The sequence below is a fragment of the Athene noctua genome, chromosome 12 (assembly GCF_965140245.1).
Source record: "Athene noctua chromosome 12, bAthNoc1.hap1.1, whole genome shotgun sequence".
Lineage (NCBI taxonomy): Eukaryota > Metazoa > Chordata > Aves > Strigiformes > Strigidae > Athene > Athene noctua.
In genome coordinates, this window is record NC_134048.1 from 21,260,179 (window position 1) to 21,280,675 (window position 20,497).

Here is a 20,497-nt window from a genome sequence, read left to right on the forward strand (position 1 = left end):
TCAAAAAATAAACTGGCCAAATTCTCAAATAATGCAAAAAGACTGCAACAGCTCTACAGACAGCTCAGATCTCTGCTTTCCACCCCTCCCGTGCAAGGCGTAGGCAGTTTCCAGCCATCCTCCCTCTTTTCCCCTTTCCTTCTCCCCCAGGTGATATCCCCATCCTCCCACCCACTTGGGCCCACAGTCTCATCCACCACCTGCACGGACTGGATTGCGTTGGAATCACATCTCAAGCTTGCCCTTTTTCTCTTTAACATCTCTAAAGCTTTTTTCTTAAAAACAAAAAAATTCTCCTCCAAGCCTCCTTTCTCTCTTACATCAGTTATCGCAATCTTCAGTTTTAGCAGCTGCCCTCAAGACCACATCACTCCACAGTCATACTGGTCCTTCATTTACATTATTTACAAGCTTCTTGCCTTCTCCTCTTTATTCCTATTATCTTTCCACATCTCCTCTTACCTCGTTGAGGCAATAACCTACCTGCCATACGGCCAGCCCATAACCTTTGCCCCGCCAGCCTCCATAATCCGTCTGTCAGCTTCTTCCCTAAGCGCAGACTCGCTTTCTCCCCAGCTTTCTTTTAAGCCTGGGAAAACCTTCCCGATAAAATCTGAACAGCCACTCCTTTCTCCTCCTTCAAAACTCTCCTTACAACTCACTTCTGCCAAAAAAACCTACCAAATGCAACCTTGGCTATGGCTGGGCAACTGATGAACTAAAATATTCTTTCCTCCTTTCCTTGCTCCCTACCTCTGCTAAGCATTAGCCAAACCAAATTACACTACCAAAGAAGGGTCCTTGCCATATATATATTTTTTAATTTTTTTTTTCTCTCTGTGTGCTGTATCCCCAAGGTTATGCCTGTAGAATGTAACATCCTCAGGGCAGGGATTATCTTTTTTTTTTTTTTTTTCTGTTCTTGCAAAGCACCTAGCACAGCCATGGCTCAATTCCCTGTACGTGCTCCCAAAATATAAATACGTACTGATAACAGCACATTCCCTGGAGGAGAGGTACGGCAGAGCTGAAAACCACCAGTGAACTGCAAATTGTCACTGGCACAGAACAGGAGGGCAAAGAGAGATCAGACTAATTGGGTAAGAGTAAAGTAAGAGAGCAGAAAGCACTGAAACTGGTGATATCGGGTGTGGGAACAAGTGACCACTGGCACTTCCAGAAGCTCCTGTATTTGTGCTCCAGCCCATCATGAGGCTTTCAGACAGTTAGAAGTTTCCCTGTACTTAATTGGCTGGGGGAACTGGGGGGGTTCAGTCTGGAGCAGAGGAGGCTGAGGGGAGACCTCCTGGCCCTCTGCAACTCCCTGCCAGGAGGGGGCAGAGAGGGGGGATGAGTCTCTGGAGCCAAGGCCCCAGCGCCAGGCCCCGAGGGAATGGCCTCAAGCTGCCCAGGGCAGGGTCAGGCTGGCTCTGAGGAAGGATTTCTGTGCAGAAGGGGCTGTTGGGCGTTGGAATGGGCTGCCCAGGGCAGGGGGGAGTCCCCGGGATCCCTGGGGGGGTTGAAGAGTCGGGCTGAGCCAGCGCTGAGGGATCTGGGGGAGTTGGGAACGGTCGGGGTGAGGGTCATGTTGTGACTGAAGGAGCTTCAAGGGCTTTTCCAACCTGGATGATTCTGTGAAACACTGTTTTCAGCAAAACCCAGTGCTTTGAGCCTTCACTTCTAAACCAAACCCCTATTATGATAGCTAAAATGTCAGAGCTAATTAAGAAGGGGGAAGCTGTGCATAAATCAGCCAAGATGTGCATCTGCCACCGAAGAGAGCACCCATTTTCTACAGCCCTCGCCAGGAGCCAGCGTGCACAAGTCTTCCCCTAGAAGCAGATAGCTAGCTGGCAATTTGGTCAACCCTGAATTATATGCTGGAGTGCTAACTTTCCTTGTGGTTGCAAAAAAGAAAGGCTTTAAAAACATGATTTTAAGTGATGCCCAGGGGTATATTTAAAGAATAGCTAGCCAAATTCCACCCCGCCTGCTGGAGCACCGTTGGGCTCCAGTGGGGTTGCAAAGCAGATAAGAGAGCACGGCGTTTGGCCAATTGGTTTTAACCATCATTATATAATATTGATGTCATATTGAATACACATACATATTCTGGCATAGTGACTGAAGTTACATTGATTTATTAAGCTGATAGCGTGCACCAGCGCCAAGCTACCAGGTAATTGATCAGCTGCCTGGGCTGAACTTCAACATGTAATTTCCAGCACAATTTGACTGATCAGCAATACCATAATTGGTTGCAAATGTCCTTCCTTCTATTTGTTTTGTTAAGTGGCTTTTTCATTAACACAGCAGAGCCAAGTAAATAAATATGACTTTACGATTGGACTGAAGGCAGAGAACAGCTGAGAACAGGATACAGACTGGGACAGGACTGTGAGATATTGTCAAGCCAGCATTTTTTTTATACGTTCTCCATTTTGCTGCATTTAGGGCCTTGGGTGTTTCAGAAGAGACCTCCTTTTAGCAAAAGGGACTTGGCCAACACTATGCTCAGTAACTAACGCAAATGTATTGAATTTATGCCCTCAAATGCCCTAAGTCAATAGGTTTATTATTAGGCCAAGCCTTGATGTCTCTACTTAGAATATGGTCCTCAGATGTCCCTGCTAAGAGAGGAAACCAAGTCAAGTCTCTGGGAAGGGGCTGTCTGCTCTGGAGGGCAGCACTCCAGCATCGGAATGAGCTGGCAAACTCGGAACTGGGCACAGAGGCTTTACTGGAGGTGATACATCCCTCCTCCAGCCCAGCCTAACCCCAAAACCTGAACTGAACCAGGCGGTGGGTCCCATCTCAGATCTGCTACTGCAGCACGCTCACAGCCCTGCGCTTTTACAGGACCCCGTGGACTGAGCCTGCCTATTTTAAAGACCAAGAAGTGTCAGGTATGGTCTGAGGCTAAGGAAGTTGCAAAGGTCCTGAAAATATTGGCATTGTATCTGTGAGCTAATGCAATTATTTGAGCAGAAGGAGGGTAGGAGCATGCTGCTGTGGCACCAGCTATCCTATAAGATAGCTCTGTGCATCACCAGATTATCACGTGTCATTTCTGATTTCCAACAGATATACAAAACAGTTTATTGGATGTATAATTCCTCCGTACATGCTTTTTAATGCTCTTTCCATCTCTTATTTTACCCTATTCTATCGTTGTCAGCCCACTTCTGGCTATATTCTAAACATCTGTAGGTGTTAAACCAGAGGATGAGGAGGGTTATCTGGTGACTTCAGAGCAATGAAACATTATTACAGACCTTTCACACTGAGTCACCACAACACATTATTGGAGCAAAAGCAATAAAAAAATAATGTCAAAAAGAATAAAGGCATTGAGTCAGGAGAGAAGAACTAATCCATTATTTTCAACTATTTTCAGCAGTTTAGGACTTTATAACTTTGATATTTTTCATCCAATGGACTCAGCCAAATAGAGCCATTGTTTTACTCCTGTTAGCTCCCTGAAAATATCTGACAATGGCTTGCTTCAGTGTGAATAAAATTAAAGACTAAGCTACTTAACCGATGTGTGTTCTTTGAACTATCCCATTTAAATCTCCAGGATACTAGCAAGTTGCAAACAGACACACTTCATTAGCCCATACTTAAACCTGGTACCCAAAACAACTTGGGGTGAAAGTGTTCAATACCTTTTTTTTTTTTTTTTTAAAAAAAAAAAAGCTTTTCCTGTTTCAGGTTTCGAAGGGCTCTGCTGCTACACAGACCTGCAGGGCTGCTGGGAGCACAAGCCCTGAAGCAGCAGCTCTGGGAATAATGCAGTTTGACTGAAGAGATGGTGGACAAGGCATCACTCCCTACCCATTCAGTGGCACAGGGCTGAGGTTTGTGATTTTGTATAAACCTTATAAAGAGTTTAGCATAGTCATTACTCAGCAAATAACCAAAAGAAACAGGTTTGTAATTGGTTTGTTCAGACAGTTGTAAATTATTAGCATTTACTATGCCCTGGTGCATGTATAACCCTTCTTGTAAGGGCCTGTCCTGCAACTTCTGCTCAGAGCATCTGCTGTGGGGTCACAGAAACCATCACAAATATTAATGTGATTAAGCAGAAGGCACCCTACCCCTGTATTTAATTTTCAAAGTGCTCTTCAGCCTGGCTCATGCCAGGCCCCCACCTGCCTCCCATCCCAGCCTGGCTGCACAGCAGCTCCTTCCCACACAGCTGACTACTTCTGCCCCTTCAAACTGCTTCTTCCGAAGCCTGAATCCCAACTTCACAGGAGCACAACCTCCCCAAAAACCCAGGGCAGTGCTCCCGGCAAAGCACGCGGCGCCAAATAAATCTGCCCTGACCGATTAGAGGGGATGCATTAATTGAGCCTTGAATTTTTCCACCCCAGCTCCTTCACAGGGAAGGAGGTTGAGTTGCTTTGCAACAGTTCCAGAAGTTAGACATGAGAGGGAAACACGCACCAGCTTTCAATGATCTGTCAAGGGCAGTGGCTGCTTCTTGGCAGGAGCCTCTACTGAAACACCAGCGAGCATCTCTCCCACTCCCAGCAAGGCACTAGTGCCAGTGACTAAGCAGTTTCTATAAATCAAGCTGCAGCCGAGTTCAGAAGCCTAATAATAATCCAAAGATGTAAAATAATAATAATATGGTGGTTTTAAAGTTAAGAAGGTCACAGATAAGTGTAATAGGCATTCTGATGTTGAGACTTGTAGCTTGGTTTTGAATAATTTTAGCACTCTATTTGATGTCTAGTCTTAGACCATTAGAAACTGGAATTAAACAATGCAATTAAAACACAGCAAAGCTGTAATCTGATCTTATTTTCTACTTCTAGCCTTGCTGCTTCACCTTTTCCTCCGAGCCCTCATCTCACATGTTAAAAGTACTTGCTATCACTTATTTGGGCTTTGGTACCAGTTTGCCCCCCTCCAAGATGTCAGCAGTGCTCCTGCTCCCCAGCCAGCTCCAGTTAGCCACCGAGGCCACCCCTGCAGCTGGATGTTCACAGGGTGGCTGCAAACGTCCTCCCCAGCACCATAAACCTCCAAGGCTTTTGCACAGTGCATCCCAAGTGCCTGACAGTGCCCTCTGCAGCTGGCACAGGACGAGCCCTGCTTATTCCATTTACTGTAACTGTCTCATTATTACTTTGTTTATATTGGTACAACTTAATCCAACTAATCGCTGCCATGAACTACAGCACAGCGAGGTCCTGGCTATAAAGGGCTATTGTACTGCACTAAGCATAATCCTTCTTAAAATGTCCTGTGTTCGTACCTACCCATTTTCCAAGATTACATCTGTGTAACACATCGACATGGAAGGCTTTGCAGACCTTTGATGTACATGTGCTGAAGCAAGCGTCTCCAAAGCAGGCACAGCTTTGCACTGCCGGCTCTTTTGGGGCAGGAACAGTTTGTTACACGTATGTTCAGTACCAAGCAGTACCAGACACTGTGGCTGGAAGTAATAGACATTCCCACATCAACATTAATGAAAACCTTATGAAACGCCATCTCCATATTGCCATTGCTTTAGTTTTATTGGGAGAAGCCCCTTTCCTGGAGTTTCCAGCCCAATCTCCAGTGCACCATGGTTCAGGACAAGGAGAGATCTCCTTCTCGACCAAGCTGAAGGATCAGCTCTGGATGTTTTTCAGCTCTGGATGTTTTTCAGGGAGGATGGGGACCAGAGCCAAACACTCTGCTGATCCAGCTCAGCCCAGTGCTGATCACATTAGGCAACGTTGTTCCTGATAGCACAAAAAAAGCACTGCCCAAGCTTGGTGATGGCCTGTTGCGCAGAAGTGACAGAAGGGCAATATTTCTGGATGCAGAGAAACATCCCACAGCAGCAGTACATCCATCAGCTTTGGCAGTTTAGGGAAGGACTCTTGTATCAACACCACTCCTGTGCCCAACTGACATCCTTTACTTCTTGTACACATCACGCATCCCAAAGCTATCCCATCATTAGGGGTTAATAATAAAGAACTGATTTCACACATTGCAGCATAATATTGTGCTGATCAAGCATCCAAACAGTCCAGCCCTACAGCAAATAACACATCACAATCCTGTCACATAGTCAAACGCCTGAAACTTGAACTGGTGTTACCGGAGAGGTCAGCAAGAGGATCAGACCTGAGTGAGACCATCCTAATAGCAAGCCATGATAAAAAGCGTTAAATTTGAAAATAAGACTTAGCGATTCTGATGATCCTACAGAGCTCTGTGGAGCCTGGGACCATCTGCACCCAGAAGGAATCATTTTCATCACACAGCCTCAGGTTTTGCATAACTCCAGTTTGAATCAGCATCATACCCAGCAATGTTCAGGTGCGCGTTGAGTCCAGGGCGCAAGAAATAATTTCACTGGAAAATAACCCAGCTTTATGCCACTTGGGCGTGGTGGTTAACTATTACCGTGCACAATTTGCGGATGGGGAGACTGAGGCACAGAAGGGGATCCCTGTGCTCAGTAGCTGGAGATTGTGCAGCCTCATCAGGCCAGCGGGAAGAGCCTCGCTGCTCCATCGCATGATCCCACGTGTGCCCACAGGGCTCCCCGGCGAGCCCTACACCCCACTTCTGCCCTGGGTTCACAGGAGCCTGGCTCTTCTGCAGCTCAGCTGCTGGTGGAGACCAGGCATAGCCCTAAGAATTAATCAAGCCCTCCACCTCCTGTTAATCCCCTGCTCTGCCAGTAAGTACAACATCATTATTTAAGCACCTAAAACCCAGTCTAATATTCAGAGTTCCTTCATATCTGTGATGAGTCCAGAGACATCCTCAGAACTGCTGAAAATTGGGGCACTACTCTTGAATCAATATTTGCCTTTATATATAATCTTTAGCGAAGGGAACAGAAGTCCACAATACACGACCTGAGCTTTAAACTATATGAAGGTGGTGTTCTAGCCAAATGCATTGCAGTGGGTTGTAGGAAATCCTGCAGAAATCCCTTAATTTCTGTGCCCTATTTCCACATCTGTGAAATGGGGATAACAAGACATCATGTTGCAAGGTGCTGAGGCACTAAGAGTTATTATGGGAGCTGCAGAAGTTGCTATAAATACCTGAAGAACGAGGGCATTCAGTGTTACGCTATTAGAATACAAAGTCTATAGAAGCCTTTGCATTTTAGAGATGAAGGCTTCAGATAACTACAGGAAGCTGGAAAAATCCTCCCAGACCTTCGTCCACAGCCACTGATGTTCCCCTGCAGACCAGGGCATGTTGATATGGTGGGAAGGCAGTATTTATTCTTTACAGAGATGGGGATCTAAGAGCCTTCAAGCTGGTGACTGGTTGAACTTAGCTTTCACAACAAGGAGGTTACAGTTTCAAAAGGAAGCAGCAGGGCTTTGAGCTCACTTTCTAGTTCAAATTAGGCCAGGTTTGGAGAGACAGCAGACCATTTTACCACTCTTGGCCAGGTCTCTTGGCTTTCTCCTGAAGTCTGGCTTACGTCAAGTCCCCTTCACATCACCCAAGTCGTACAAAAAGGCTTCAGAAGAACCTGTCCCAGGCTTCCCACGCCAGCTCTGGCTCCCTACAGCAAGAAAGTCCTCAACTCCTGCGTAGCCATTACCTTGGACTTACAGAGACTCTCCTGCAAGATCCAGCAGATGTAGAAAAAAACAAGTGCATGAATCTTAAGGAGAGGGGAGGAGAAAGACCTGCCCCTGCACAGGTGGTGCGGCAAAGCTTGTCTGGGATCATGAACCTCCCTTTAGGTTAAAGAGTCTGTTTCTGTGGGCAGCTGCACCTGGCAAGTCTCTGCAGCACAGCCCTAAGCCAGGGAAGCAGGAAAAAGCAGCCTCAGACAGCAGCAGAGCTCCACCTGGTTGTACCTCTGCTCCTGGAGTGGTCTTCAGCCTCTCCAGCTTTGTGAACCCCCAGTATTTCCCCTAAGGGGCAGCAGTAGGTTTGCTTCCCTCAGTTACTCTTCCCAGACCTTTGGAAGGAGCTCACGGACACTTCTCCACTTAGCACAAGTGAAAAATTTCTCTGGAGGAGTCTCAAGGCTCCTGCAGATCTGAGGATCAAAAGGATTTTGAAGGGCTAATCCCCTCTCTCCTCCAGGGCAATCACCATCCCTGTGTAGGTTAGTTTACAAAAAAAAAGGCAGCAAAGGAACTTCATGGAGAGGGTTTTTTCCCCCCCACAGCACTGGTGGCTGTGATGAGAGGCAAGGAAGAAAGAAGTGGGGAAAGCTGTCAATAATCCCATCTCACTGCTATTACTATCATCTGTCCTGTATATGAAGTTGGCAGCAAAAGGGAGGTGCCTCAGGCAGAAAAAAGAGCATAAAAAGTATTTTGCTACCCTGACCTTGTCAAACACTATTTGTTCCTGGTGAGATGTTTCATTTCCCCAATTCAGCTGTTTTCTCAACAAATGGATCTACGCCTTTCACTGGGTGCTTCTGCAAGTTAAAAATTGACTGAACACACCGATTTCATGAGCCCTCTGGAGCTGTAGCAGTTTCATCAAAGCTGTGATCAAATGTATTTATTGAGCCATATGTGTGAGAGAGATTAAGATGAATTGTAAGTCTCTACCCATTAATTACAGAGTCTGCCTGGCCATCCGGCATGGGCTTCTGCATCTGCCAGTGAGTGGGGCTGAAGAAATGAATATACTCCAACAGAGCAGCCGTGGTTAAGATGTGCCAGACAAGGTCAATTTGAAGCCCTGTCCTGGTGGAGCTGCTGCCCAGGTTCCATCCGTGTGGGAAGGGTTCAGTGGAAGGGAATGAGAGCTCAGACCAGTGGGCAGAGCTGCTTCAGACTGATAAAAATCAAGTGCCTCAAAGCACGAGCACAGCCTGTACCATAATGCATCTAAACTCCAGGGAAACCTCTAAATTGCAATTATCAACACTCAACTTCCAGTGAAAAAAAATTACAAATTTAGTTATCGTCAGTAATATATTCACATATACATCACCAGAAAAACTTCTGGTCCCTAATACACTAGAATCGGATTAAGCTACATGCTTCAGCAATAGCCTCTACAAGTGAGGCTCGTGGGTTTGCTCTGATCACGTTTTTAAAGGTTACAGAGTAGGGCATTTAACTTTGAGTGTCCCCTTATTCAGTTAAAATTCTAAAATTTTTTTGATTGGTCTTCTGTATTTCAGTTATTTACAGGCAAGAGAAATAAATACCAGTGCTGACTACACAGCTTGTACTTAAAAAAATAATTTATATTAACTATTTAGAAAGGTTTGGGTTTTTTTTTTAAGGTACTTGGACATTGAAGAGGTCCCAGTAAGATTTTTACAAGTGCCTCAGCCCCTCCAGTCAAGTGACACACTCAGGTTCCCCACCTGTAATATTTTACACCTGATATTTTTACCTGGAGCCACAGCAATATCCACTCTAGTACATACTCCAAGCCTCTTTTTTAGCCACAGCCTCAGCCCTTCTAGGAACATACCCTGCCCTTTTCCACCTGCCCTTTCATCCCAGATCCCAACAACAGGAGAAGGTACATTTAGGCAGTACAGACCCATCTTCTGCACAGTAATTTTGGTTGTGTCATCACACCTATGTTGCATTTTTCAGAAGCATTGTGCTGGAGCCATGGGAAAAATACATTAAAGATTTCTATGTCATTCCTCTGGGCTTAATTTTTATTAATTTGAGTATATTACTATATAAAGGATAATTTAGCTGTAATATTGATTAATTAATGGTCAATTAGTGTTCATTAAGGTGAAGTGGCAAACTCAAAACTGATGAAATGTGCTGTTAGATTTACTAGAAGAGGTCACGGATGCTCATAAATCAGCAACAGTCAAGGAGAAACCCAAGTTCTTTGTGGGTAAGTATATCCAGACCCACACCCTGGGCAAAGAATAAGATTTAAGCCAGTCCCTAGGAATTAGAATAACATCTTTGGGGAGTGTGTGGGGGAAAATCAAGGGAGCAGACTTGTGCACGTGCCTGCCACTGCATCTCTTGCATCCTTTTCTGCAGTGTCTGGAGCTGGCCACTGCTGGAGCCAGGGTGAGGGAGCCAGCTGGACCACAGCGTGGTACAGGATGAGACTTTATATACTTGACAAAAGCCAATCTCAATCACATGCCTATAATTAGGAAAGAACCAGCTTTTAGAGACCTTGACTGCAGAGATAGTTACATCAGAACTAAAAAATGACCTCAGTAGGAGTCCCAGCTTTACTCTGTCCTGCACTTGGGAAGAACTGAGAGCAGGGAGGATGCAAGGGACAGTCTCACACTCTGCAGTGGAGCAAACAAAGAGTCTGGATCTAAAATACTCCAGGCTAGTTCAGGTCCAAGTCTGCACTTTCCAACTTTACACTTCACCCTTGTTTGCGGTATCTCATTTCACTTGGCACTCCTGTCGTGTTTTTCAAGAAGCAGATGTGGAAACCTATTGGTTTTGGTTCTGTAACATTCTGGGAAATGGTTCAGAAACTTGGAATTTGAATGAGACTTACATCTAAGCTTCACCAGACACTTTGAGCACCCCTGTTAGTATCTTACTAGTAAAGCTCCACTCAGTTCTCATCTCAAAGCCCCGAATCCAAACCCTACCCCTAACCAGTCGCTTAGCACAAGGCAGTACTACACTCTCTTCGAGGTGCCTCTCCTCTAAACATCCATTTCTACCCCTTTACAGAAACTGCCAGCTTACTGTTACAGACCCAAAGCAGAATTCAACCAGTGCTCTGGTTAAGACACTTCTCAAAGCCTGTGTGGGGCTCGGGGGCACTTTGAGGCCACCACAGCTGCTCCTGGCCAGCAGCAGGACACTGGCCCCAAATTGCCCCACTTCCAACCCAACAATTTCTCATGAGTAAGGAAGGCTCCAGCTATGCAAAATCCTACAGCAGTCTATTTAAGTGCATTTTTAAACTTCCAGTACATGCCTGTTTCCTCTTATTTCATCAAAGACTTGAATTTCTTTTTGGTCACATAATTTGTCAACACATGCAGTTTATAACAGAAAAAAAAGGTTGATCAAAGAATAGCAGGTAACTCTTATTTACTGCGTGATAGCAAGCTAAATTGCTACTATAGCTTTGTATTAGCAGCTCCACATTTAGTGCTTTTATCAGCATTTCAGCTGCAACATGCTCTTCAACTTCACCTAGACAATTTAATAACTGGAAAAGAGGGTTCCCCCCCTCCACACACCCCTCTGACAAAGCTCAGTGCCAGTGTTATGATGCAGAAAGTGTTACTTACAGCTAGTGATTAACCCCAGATAAAACCCTGGATTTGCACCTGATGAGGGAAGGTGGGGAGCAGCACACAGCTGTCTAACCATGAGACGATGGTGCAGGGCTGCAGGTGCCTGCGGTGGCCTCCTCCACTTGTTAAAGGAGCAAAGGCAGCAGAAATGGTTGAAAAATATAAAAGCAAGCAGTCAATAGCAGTGGCTATTGAAATTTAGCTTCAAGTTTCCAATTTGTGATAAACCTCCTGTTATTTGGGCTCACCACTTCATTTACATTTGGGTTTCAGTCTTGATTTGGGTGCCAGTGGGTCAGACAGTATCTTCCACATTAATAACCTGGACGTACAGCACCTACACTTTTAGCCATTCATCTCATGACCATAATTATTTTTTGCCTAGAGAATTCATAATTACCTTAGGGATACAGAGCTCTGGAGTCATGTAGTGGCTTTATATCAGCTAGAGTCTGTGGTCTCGTCTGAACACTCCACATCCCACTTGAGCAGCCCATTGCCCTCCCACATCCAAAAAAGCTGCAGGTCACACTCCACAATGCATTAGTAAATCTAATCTATCTGCCCCCAAAAGGAAGTATTTAATTTATCAGCTAAAAGGCAGCCCTGACCAGTACCATATTCCCAGCACAAACTCCCAGTCCTGGGAAAAAGTCCCATTTCACTGAATTCTTTAATCCCTGTCATGAGTCATCTTACCAAACTTAATTTAAAACAAACAGATTTAAGGTTTAAAAAGCCTTTAGAGGGACAGGGAGGCAGGAGCTCAGTGTGGTAACACACCCAGCAAAGCCCTCAGTACCTGAGCAAGGGGAGCAGAGCAGACACACAGACAGGTTTAACCAAGAGCCCACATCATCAGGGAAGTCTGTGGGGACAAGGCAGGTCTGAGAACAAGCCACAGAACCAGCCCACAGGTCAAGGTCAGATCTGATGCGGGCAACCCAGGTCAGGCACCATCCAGCAATTCCCAGGCAGGTCCTCACATCAGGGCTCTCACCATGAGCTATAACCAGCAGAGACAAAACTGGGGCTGGGCCAGGGCCAAGCACCCCTCTGACACAGCTTAGGGAAGACCTAAGCCTCCTGGGTTGAGCTTAAATGGGCTCCTGGGCAGAGGGGGTGTGTGAGTCCCCAGCTGAGGCTGCTCAGGGTCATTAATGCCTGGTAGTGCCCTCACCTGACTCTCGAGCGGGCTGCAGTGAAGAGTCACCTTCCTTAACCACAAATATATATGGCAGCACCTATACCATGCTTCAATTTACACAAAATCCAGCCTGGTCAGGGTTAGCAACGTATTGTAAGACTCTGCTTCTAGTTTTCTATATGAACTGTAAATAATGCCCAACAGTTAAGGTATCTGAAGGAAACGCACCATGAGATGAGGCCACCTCCTCGCTTATGGCTACATCAAAGGCAAAGCTGCTTCCTTCAAAAGCAGCCAGGAGACTTTCTGGAGCAATCCACACCCTGGCTCCTAGGCATATGTGAAAGGAAGGGTTTTTCAACTTGTGACTTAAGTGACTTGAAACAAATCAGATGTTGAACCATATGGGTTTGGGGCTTTTTGAGATGGTAAACTTTTTTCATTACAGATAAAGCTAATGATGATGCAGCTGTGTGCTCCAGAGCTGCAGGCCAGGAGGTCTGGGGGTAATGCTGTGAGAATATCTAGGGGGATTAAATTGCAAAAAGGGATTATGTGCTGCTGTGTCTAGTGTGACAGCAGCTTCATGGCCATCACATAAGAGCTGAGGGGTAAAATTTGCCCCACTGAGGCACGTTGCTGGCTGAATGGCAGACTGAGGGTAATACCTGAATCCTACAGAAGACGACAAACTGACCTTGCTCTTGGCTTTAGTTCTGCTGAGCAGCCCAGGCAGGTTAGAGGTCTCAGACCACACATTATATCTGGTCCAAGTACCCATTAGTCACCCTGCACAACTCCAGAGAGTCGTATTTTGACTTACAAGCTGTGTATTGCTCATCTCTCTCTGCTTACCTCTCATTTTTCCTACCATGCCCATCTTTGCTCCCCTGTACTATTGCATCAAAACTATTTCAAAAACAACACCATCATCCATTCTCCACAGTTCCACTCATTTTCCATCCCGTATTTCCAGTAGTCTCAACTAGGAAGGTTTGTAACAGAGCAGTCAAGAACTACAGACTTCCAGAAAAAAAGAAAAGAAGATGGCTGTGTACCCTTACCTGAGCTGGCATCATTCAATGGAGTGGTAAGATAACTTAAGGAAAAGTGAAAAAAAAGCTCTGAAGGGGGAATGTTGCTTATCACAAACCAAACATTGATGTTCCAGTAGAATAAAACTGTCAGCACCAAGAAACTTCTCAAAGAGGCAGAGGGAAATCAAATTTTGTAGCTTTCATTCTATCCAGAATAAAGGCAAAGATCTGCACCTGAAAATAATGTTCGTCTTTTGACCAGAATCTGCCTCTCTACTAACTGCAGAGAAATTTTATGATATCAAATCATCATAAAGCAGAATAAAAAGTGATTGCTGTAATTAAGCATGACCACAAGTTAGCTGTTAAGGAAAGAAATGTCCATGATGAGTGCATAGGTAATGAACATGCATACATAATGTAGCAGGAGGGAGACTTTTCACAGTTTTCTGGGAAGCGTAGAGTTGTAATCCAACAGTCCAACCTCTTCATTCTTAGAACTATGGCTGCACTTATATCATACCCAAATACAAAGGTAATACATTCCATAAGAAAATTTGTTCAAAATACTATACCTTTGGCTGCTTAAGGAGCAACAGAGGCAAATAAAAATGATCTCCCAGTTGCAGTCTTCTGCCGCATTTTGCATTTTGTGTCAGCTCTTTTCACTGCCTTCCCAATGAGCACAGTGGAGACCTGCCTGTTAATGCCCATCAGCTCTCCCAGCCTCGCTGAGCTACAGTGAGTGTCTCAGTTGTGTGTCCCACTGAAACTACCACTCCAGCACATTCAACGCAGAAATTAGACAGAAGAAAGGCTGTACTGTAAATATTTGAAGAAGTACAAGGTGCAAGTATAGTTAATGGCATACTTTGATAATAGATCATCCCATAGTCTACGTTATTTTGGCAACAGAATAATGTCTCGTAACTGAGACAAATAAACCTGACCCTTTTTAAAAAAGGAAAGTGCCATATCTTACAAACTGACTACATTTAAAATATAGTACCCGAATTGCCAAAATTTAGGTAATTGCTAGCAAGGTCTTACAGAGAGAAGATTTGAATGGGACTCTGAATGCAAGGTTTTAACTCGAATGCATTATTCCCATCAATTAATATTATGTTACCAAGCATTGCAAAGAAATGAACTCATTTTTAACATCCTGACCTAAGATGAGCCAGGAAAGAATGACTGAGCCAGCCGCCTCTTCTGACATACATCTTATCTTCAGCCACACCAGCTACCTGAAATCCTCAGCGATCGTCTCAGCAGTAGAGACAACCTGAATTCCCGGATATTCACTTAGGGGATTCATCTTCCTCACCTTCACCTGTCCAGGCATTCGCTGGCCAACAGCCACCGGAGGAGAAGAGAGCCCAGCCCAGCCATCGGCAACACCCGGCTCACGAGGGAATGAACTGTCCCCTGGACATGCCCACACAGGGCTCTCCATCACCACCTCCATCTCAGGTGAGATGACCTCCACCTGGGAATTCTTTCACAGCACCTACAACTGAAAGGCTCCCGGGATGTCTTTTCTCCAACCAAAGGATTTATCCACCTGCTCCGTAGCACATTGCGAGCCAGCCGGCTGCTGCCCTCCACAGCAGAGGGCATGGCATCTCGGTGATGCTGTCCTTTCTGACCACACTGGGATAAAAATTACCATACAGCGGTGAAATATTATTACATATGTAACATCGTGTTTTCATTTCTTTCTGTTAACTCCTTTCTCCCAAAGCTGAGTTGGACGGGAAAAGGGAGACCTTAACATCACCCCTCCCTAGTGAGTCTGCAATGGGAAGACACTGTATTCCTCACACCTTTCCTCGTCTTCACTGATGGTAAACACGCAAACACCTCATCACCTAAGAGGAGGTGTAAGTCCCTGTCACCTAAGAGGGGGTGTAAACCCCCATATTACTTCTTAAGAGCTATGAGAAGCTTGCCCTGGTACCCGTCACAAATTCTAACGTTTATCCGCCGGTTTATCCGTTATATCGGATTATTAAGCTTAAAAGGACCTTTTAAATTGGTTAATACTAGATTTTCATTTTCCTCTAGATTATATTTAAAACAAATTTTAAAAGAAAGGGAAATGCTACAAGGGACAAGAAGCAAAATATCATCAGTGTCGAAAGCCTTACTGAAGTCAATATATTTGACATTGACCATTTTTCTTCCATCCACATGGCCTGTTGCTCTTTAAAATTAAATTAAAGCACTTTAACATGATTTGTTCTTGACAAACTTGTATTGGCTGTTGCTCATCTTCTTCTTATTTTCCAGGTATGTGATTATTTGCTCCAGCATTTTTCTGGATTTTGAAGGTAAGCTGACTGTTGTCCTGCTCTTTTTCCTCTCACTTCTCCCACCTTTTAAAGACAAGCAATACATCAGTCTTCTGGCATCTCCCGAGCCCGTTCATGAATTCAGACATACCACTAATAGTTCTGAGATTATTAAAGCCAGTTCTTCAAGTACTGCAGGATTAAGTCAGCCCCAGCCAATTTAAAAACCTCTAACTTAGATCTAAGTATTCTTTAACCTGGTTCTCCCCTAATTTATGTGGAAATACTTCTTTTTGTTAGTATTAATTGTGGTAAATGCTTATTCACCATTTGCTTTTTACTGAAGACTAGTGAAAAAAGGCATTAATTCTTATTTTTATCGATCAGGAGCTTTTCCTCTCTACAAAGTAATGGACAAATCTTTCATTTGCTCTTCGTCCTATTATTAATGGGCTTAAGAATTATTTCTTGTTATCCCTGATTCTTGCTAGCTGCATTTGGTTTTCTACCTTTTCCATTTTGACTTTTCCATTACACATTTGAGCTATTCCTTTAGGATCATCTTGAGTAATCTTGCAAATTATAGTTCTTTCCTCTGATGTCGACAAAGAATTTATGATTTAGTAAATCCATTGCGTTTCCTATACTCTCTCTGCACTGGGGTTGTGCATTTCTGCCTTTTCTCTCCAACAAAAATCTGTCAGTTCTCAGAAATGCCTGAAATCAGGCATTTCGAAGGCTGATCTCCTTTTCTGAGGACCATGAATGCTTTTTTCTGATTGGCAGTGCCACCAAGCTGTCTTCTACCTTCATATTTCCAGCTCCTGAAAGGAGAATATGTCCAAGAGATTAGATGACCTCTAATTCTTTTGCTCATCTTCCATATAAAAAAAAAGTCTAAAAGTCTTGGAGAAAACTTGTCTCTTAGAAGAGTTGGTGGCATGCTTTAACAGCCTCAATCTCCTCTGACCATTACTCTGGTCTCTGGGTGATTCTTCTATCACTGACAAAAGGCACCAACCATCTCACCTTCCTGACTCTGCTGTATTTGATGGGGGAGCTGCCCATTCTCCTTGTTACTTCACTTCATTATTAATAACCCTTTCCCCCCTAGTTTTTCAGCCCTTCTTCAGGTTTCCTATTATTGTAGTGTCCTTTTTTTTTTTTTTTTTTTTTCTGATGTTGGCAAGTTGAATTTAAAGTTTTTGGGGTGGTTTTAATTGTTGGTTGGTTGGTTGAGGTTTGTTTTGTTTTGTAGTATCAGCTTAATTTGTAGAAAATAGCTCATGAAAGAGTCATGGCCATGGGAGGAGTCAGAACTCTCTTGGCAGTATCAGCCAAAGGGCCGTGCAGGTTTATGGCCATGCTGTGGGGCTTACAAAGCTACAGAGACAGGCAGAAGCAGCCACGCAGCACCTTGCACTGCCTTGCAGCTGTGGCTGCTAGAATAGCCCGTGGTACAAGATAAGAGTTTCCAGACTCTGCTATCTGCCTAACTGGCTAAGACTTGTATAAAGCGCTCATATTGCCAGAATTCAGTCTGAATTTGCAGCTCTCTGGCTATTCATCATTTTTTCCAAGGGTCATGAAGAGATATCATTGAGCTGGCACTGCTGATCCTAGGATGCACCAGGGATTTCACTATACCAGGAACTCAGCTATAAGTCTGCTTTACACATCTGGAGCAATGGAAATAGCCTTAATTGAGGCTATAAACTAGCTCATGATGACATTTTCTGCCAGTTCTGTGTATCACAGAGGATACACACGCACTGAAAAGTCTTAAATCATTTCTGAGCTGGAACATAAAATCAATCTATTTAAATATGTTGTTTAAGAGTACAAGGTTCATTGAAAACTGCCTTCTGCTTTCAGGAGTAGAAACTCAATGGTGTATATAGATATATCCTCCACAAAGTTTCTTCCCATAGGTTTTGTTTGAGATGCTTCCGTATCAAAGTTAAGAGTGGCCAGTTCCCCTCACTGCATCATTTTCTAGAGGCTTATGTCAGCAGCAGGTTTCAGTCAGGCTAAAGATCAAAGGCTTTGATCTCCATTCATCTCAGCTTATCTAAAAGGAAGCCACATCTGGAGAATTTATCTAATTCTGCAAGCTATAAATATGTATGGGTTTGGTACTATGTAATTAATCAAAAGCCTGAAACAGAATACATGTGCTAACCTGCAAGGATGTTGGACTGCAAACTATAGGAACTGATGAAATACCTTCCGATGCATATTTCTGCGTGTAAGTAAGCCACTTAGTGTTTTAGCACTTTATCTTTGTTTAAAGTGAACTCAGTGCTGAGGACACAAGCCTTCAAGAGTCCTTAAGAATTAAGTCAGTTATTTTCTAAGCAAATAAATGTTTCCTACAGGGGAACAAACCAGAGCCTTCCCTTGCAAGATTTTGAATCAGTCCACTCTGAAGACAGGAGCCTCAGTATAAAACTTGGATCTAGGTCTGGGTTTGAGTCCTGAATTTTTCATTCTCAAAATCTGGATCAGCTTATGTGTCTGGAACCCAGCTCTGATTTTTCCCATTTACTCAAAATCAGTCATAAACAGCACCAAGTTTAATCTAATCAGGCAGCACTTTTAAAATATGTAATCAGGCTCCAGTGGTGACTCTACCTCCTTTAGCCTCCTAAACACAACTGATTCGTGCGCAGAAATGCTGAGACAATCGGAACTGCTGATTAGCTGAATACGCCACCCGTGTGGTTATTTTTAAGCTGGTGTACTTTTGCTGCAGGTTTTTCAAGAGTATGTAGCTGCTTTATTTGAAGGCTGTACCTAAAAGCTGGTGGCGTATCTACAGCTGTCAAAACGCCTGAAGCACGTGTTCGTGGATCAGTGAAAGTCTATGCTGGGAAACGGATGGATTGGCAGATACGGTGTCTGATTGGGACCAGTCCCAAAATTTCGGAAGACAGGCTGGAAAAATGAGTGATGAGGATTGCCTGAAAGATGCTCCCAAAACAAACAAGCAAACAAACAAGCATGTGTGCTACACCCGCCCGTGCTGCTGGCTGGTGCTGCTGGCTCTTGCGTGGCACCACTGCTAAGGAATCTCCACGTGGGCTTCACCTGCCAGACCCAAGACCCCACCACAAAAAAATAAAGCTCAGAAAAAGACTCTTCTTTGTACGCATCACTGTCAATGGATTAATTTCTCTCTTTTAAAATTCCTTCTCCACAAGTAGGGGGGAAATAACTGTAATGAAAGGCAAACATTGAGGAGCAGACCAGGACAACTCTCAGTTTCCAAGCAACACAGACACTCTGATCATGACTATTATGATTTCACCTTTTAAAGAATCTCCTGTCTATGGCTAATTTTACGTAATGGGCTTTATTAATATTAATTAAATCTCACAACTAATATGTGATGTAGCTAAGACATACAGTTTCAAGGCAAAAAAGAGAAAAGTTATATGGTTGTGAAAGGCATGACGGTTGTAATGAAGTCAGAAGTACTCCTCCCTCCTGATTCCCTCATCATCAGGACCAAACCTAACCCTGCCTCCTCCCCAGCAGCTGGGATGGCTGCTGGTGCTCATTTTCCCGAGGAACACTTGAGGCTCCATAGCCTCTCATAGTGTCCATCACCCAGCACTGAGAACTTTTGAAGCTGAACAGTGTCTCCAAAGCAGAAGAAATGAAGGAAACAATATAATGCCATAAATCCGTAAATGCCACAAAAAGCATGTCTGGTAAACAGTCCCATCACACTTTAAAGCTTCTCCATGTTTTCTAGAGCAATTCCAGAGCAAGATTGACTAGGCTAATGTCCAAAGCAAACCACTTTTCCTCCTCTCTTCAGAGGACACTCGAGCAAAGTTTGTTTCACTGGTTTTGTCCCTGCCAAATACTTGCTACGGGCTGTGAACAGATCCCTTTCCTTTGGTGTATCACCAGGCACACCCAGAAATAGAGGGTGTTTGTCAAGAGGAAAAAAAAAAAAAGCAAAGGACTTAGAGTCATGCTTACTCATTAGAAGACCAGCCTCTTGGGAAAATATCTCCTTACTTTGCCATATTTAAAGCAGGATACTTGCAGATCTCTAATTGGTATTCTGTTGACTCAGTATTTTTCTTGTCTGTTCACACCCATCACTGGGTAATGGAAATTTGATTACTGATGGTTTGTACCACAAGAAAATAAATGTAATGCTTTTAAATGCTATGCTTACATGGAGCCTGTCCATACCACTTTTTTCATTATCTGGCTTAGAGTAATTAATTATTATTAAGCCTTGTGTGCTGAGTTTGGGCAACCACTTTGAGCAGAAGAGAATTCCGGACAGTGAAAGGCACATTTCAGACCTGGTCTCTAGGGTTTATTTCACCAGATTTTTGCACGCTTGACTGACCAAGCCTGCAGAATGAAAAGCCAGGGCACCACAGAAAGTTTAGCTTTACACTGGTTTTGAAAAAATAAAATAAATCTAATACTCTAAAATTTATCCCTGGGGTTGCAAAGAAAAGAGTACTTTATTTGTATGGGATGTTTAATAATTAGTAATGAACAGCAACTGTAGAGTCACTCCAGCAGTAGTGGTTAAATATCCTGTACAAGGGAAAGTAAATGTGATTAAAAGACTGCAACAGTATAGGTACCTCCCTAAATACACTTCCTTTACAGGACCGAGTCACCAGACCAAAGACAAAAGAAAACACAAAGTGGCCAAAAATAAAGAAAACTGGTGTGTGTGCGTGGATGCATTGGTGAATAGGGTCACACAACCAGCCATTCTCTCGCCAAGGTGTGAAAATCCCCCTTGTAAACCCCG

General features: G+C 44.0%; 1 long non-coding RNA gene across 1 annotated transcript in view; it reads right to left on the minus strand.

Annotated features, from left to right (window-relative positions):
* Positions 1-20,497, minus strand: part of LOC141965079 (uncharacterized) — a 34,158-nt gene that overhangs the window by 1,270 nt on the left and 12,391 nt on the right. The window lies entirely within an intron of this gene.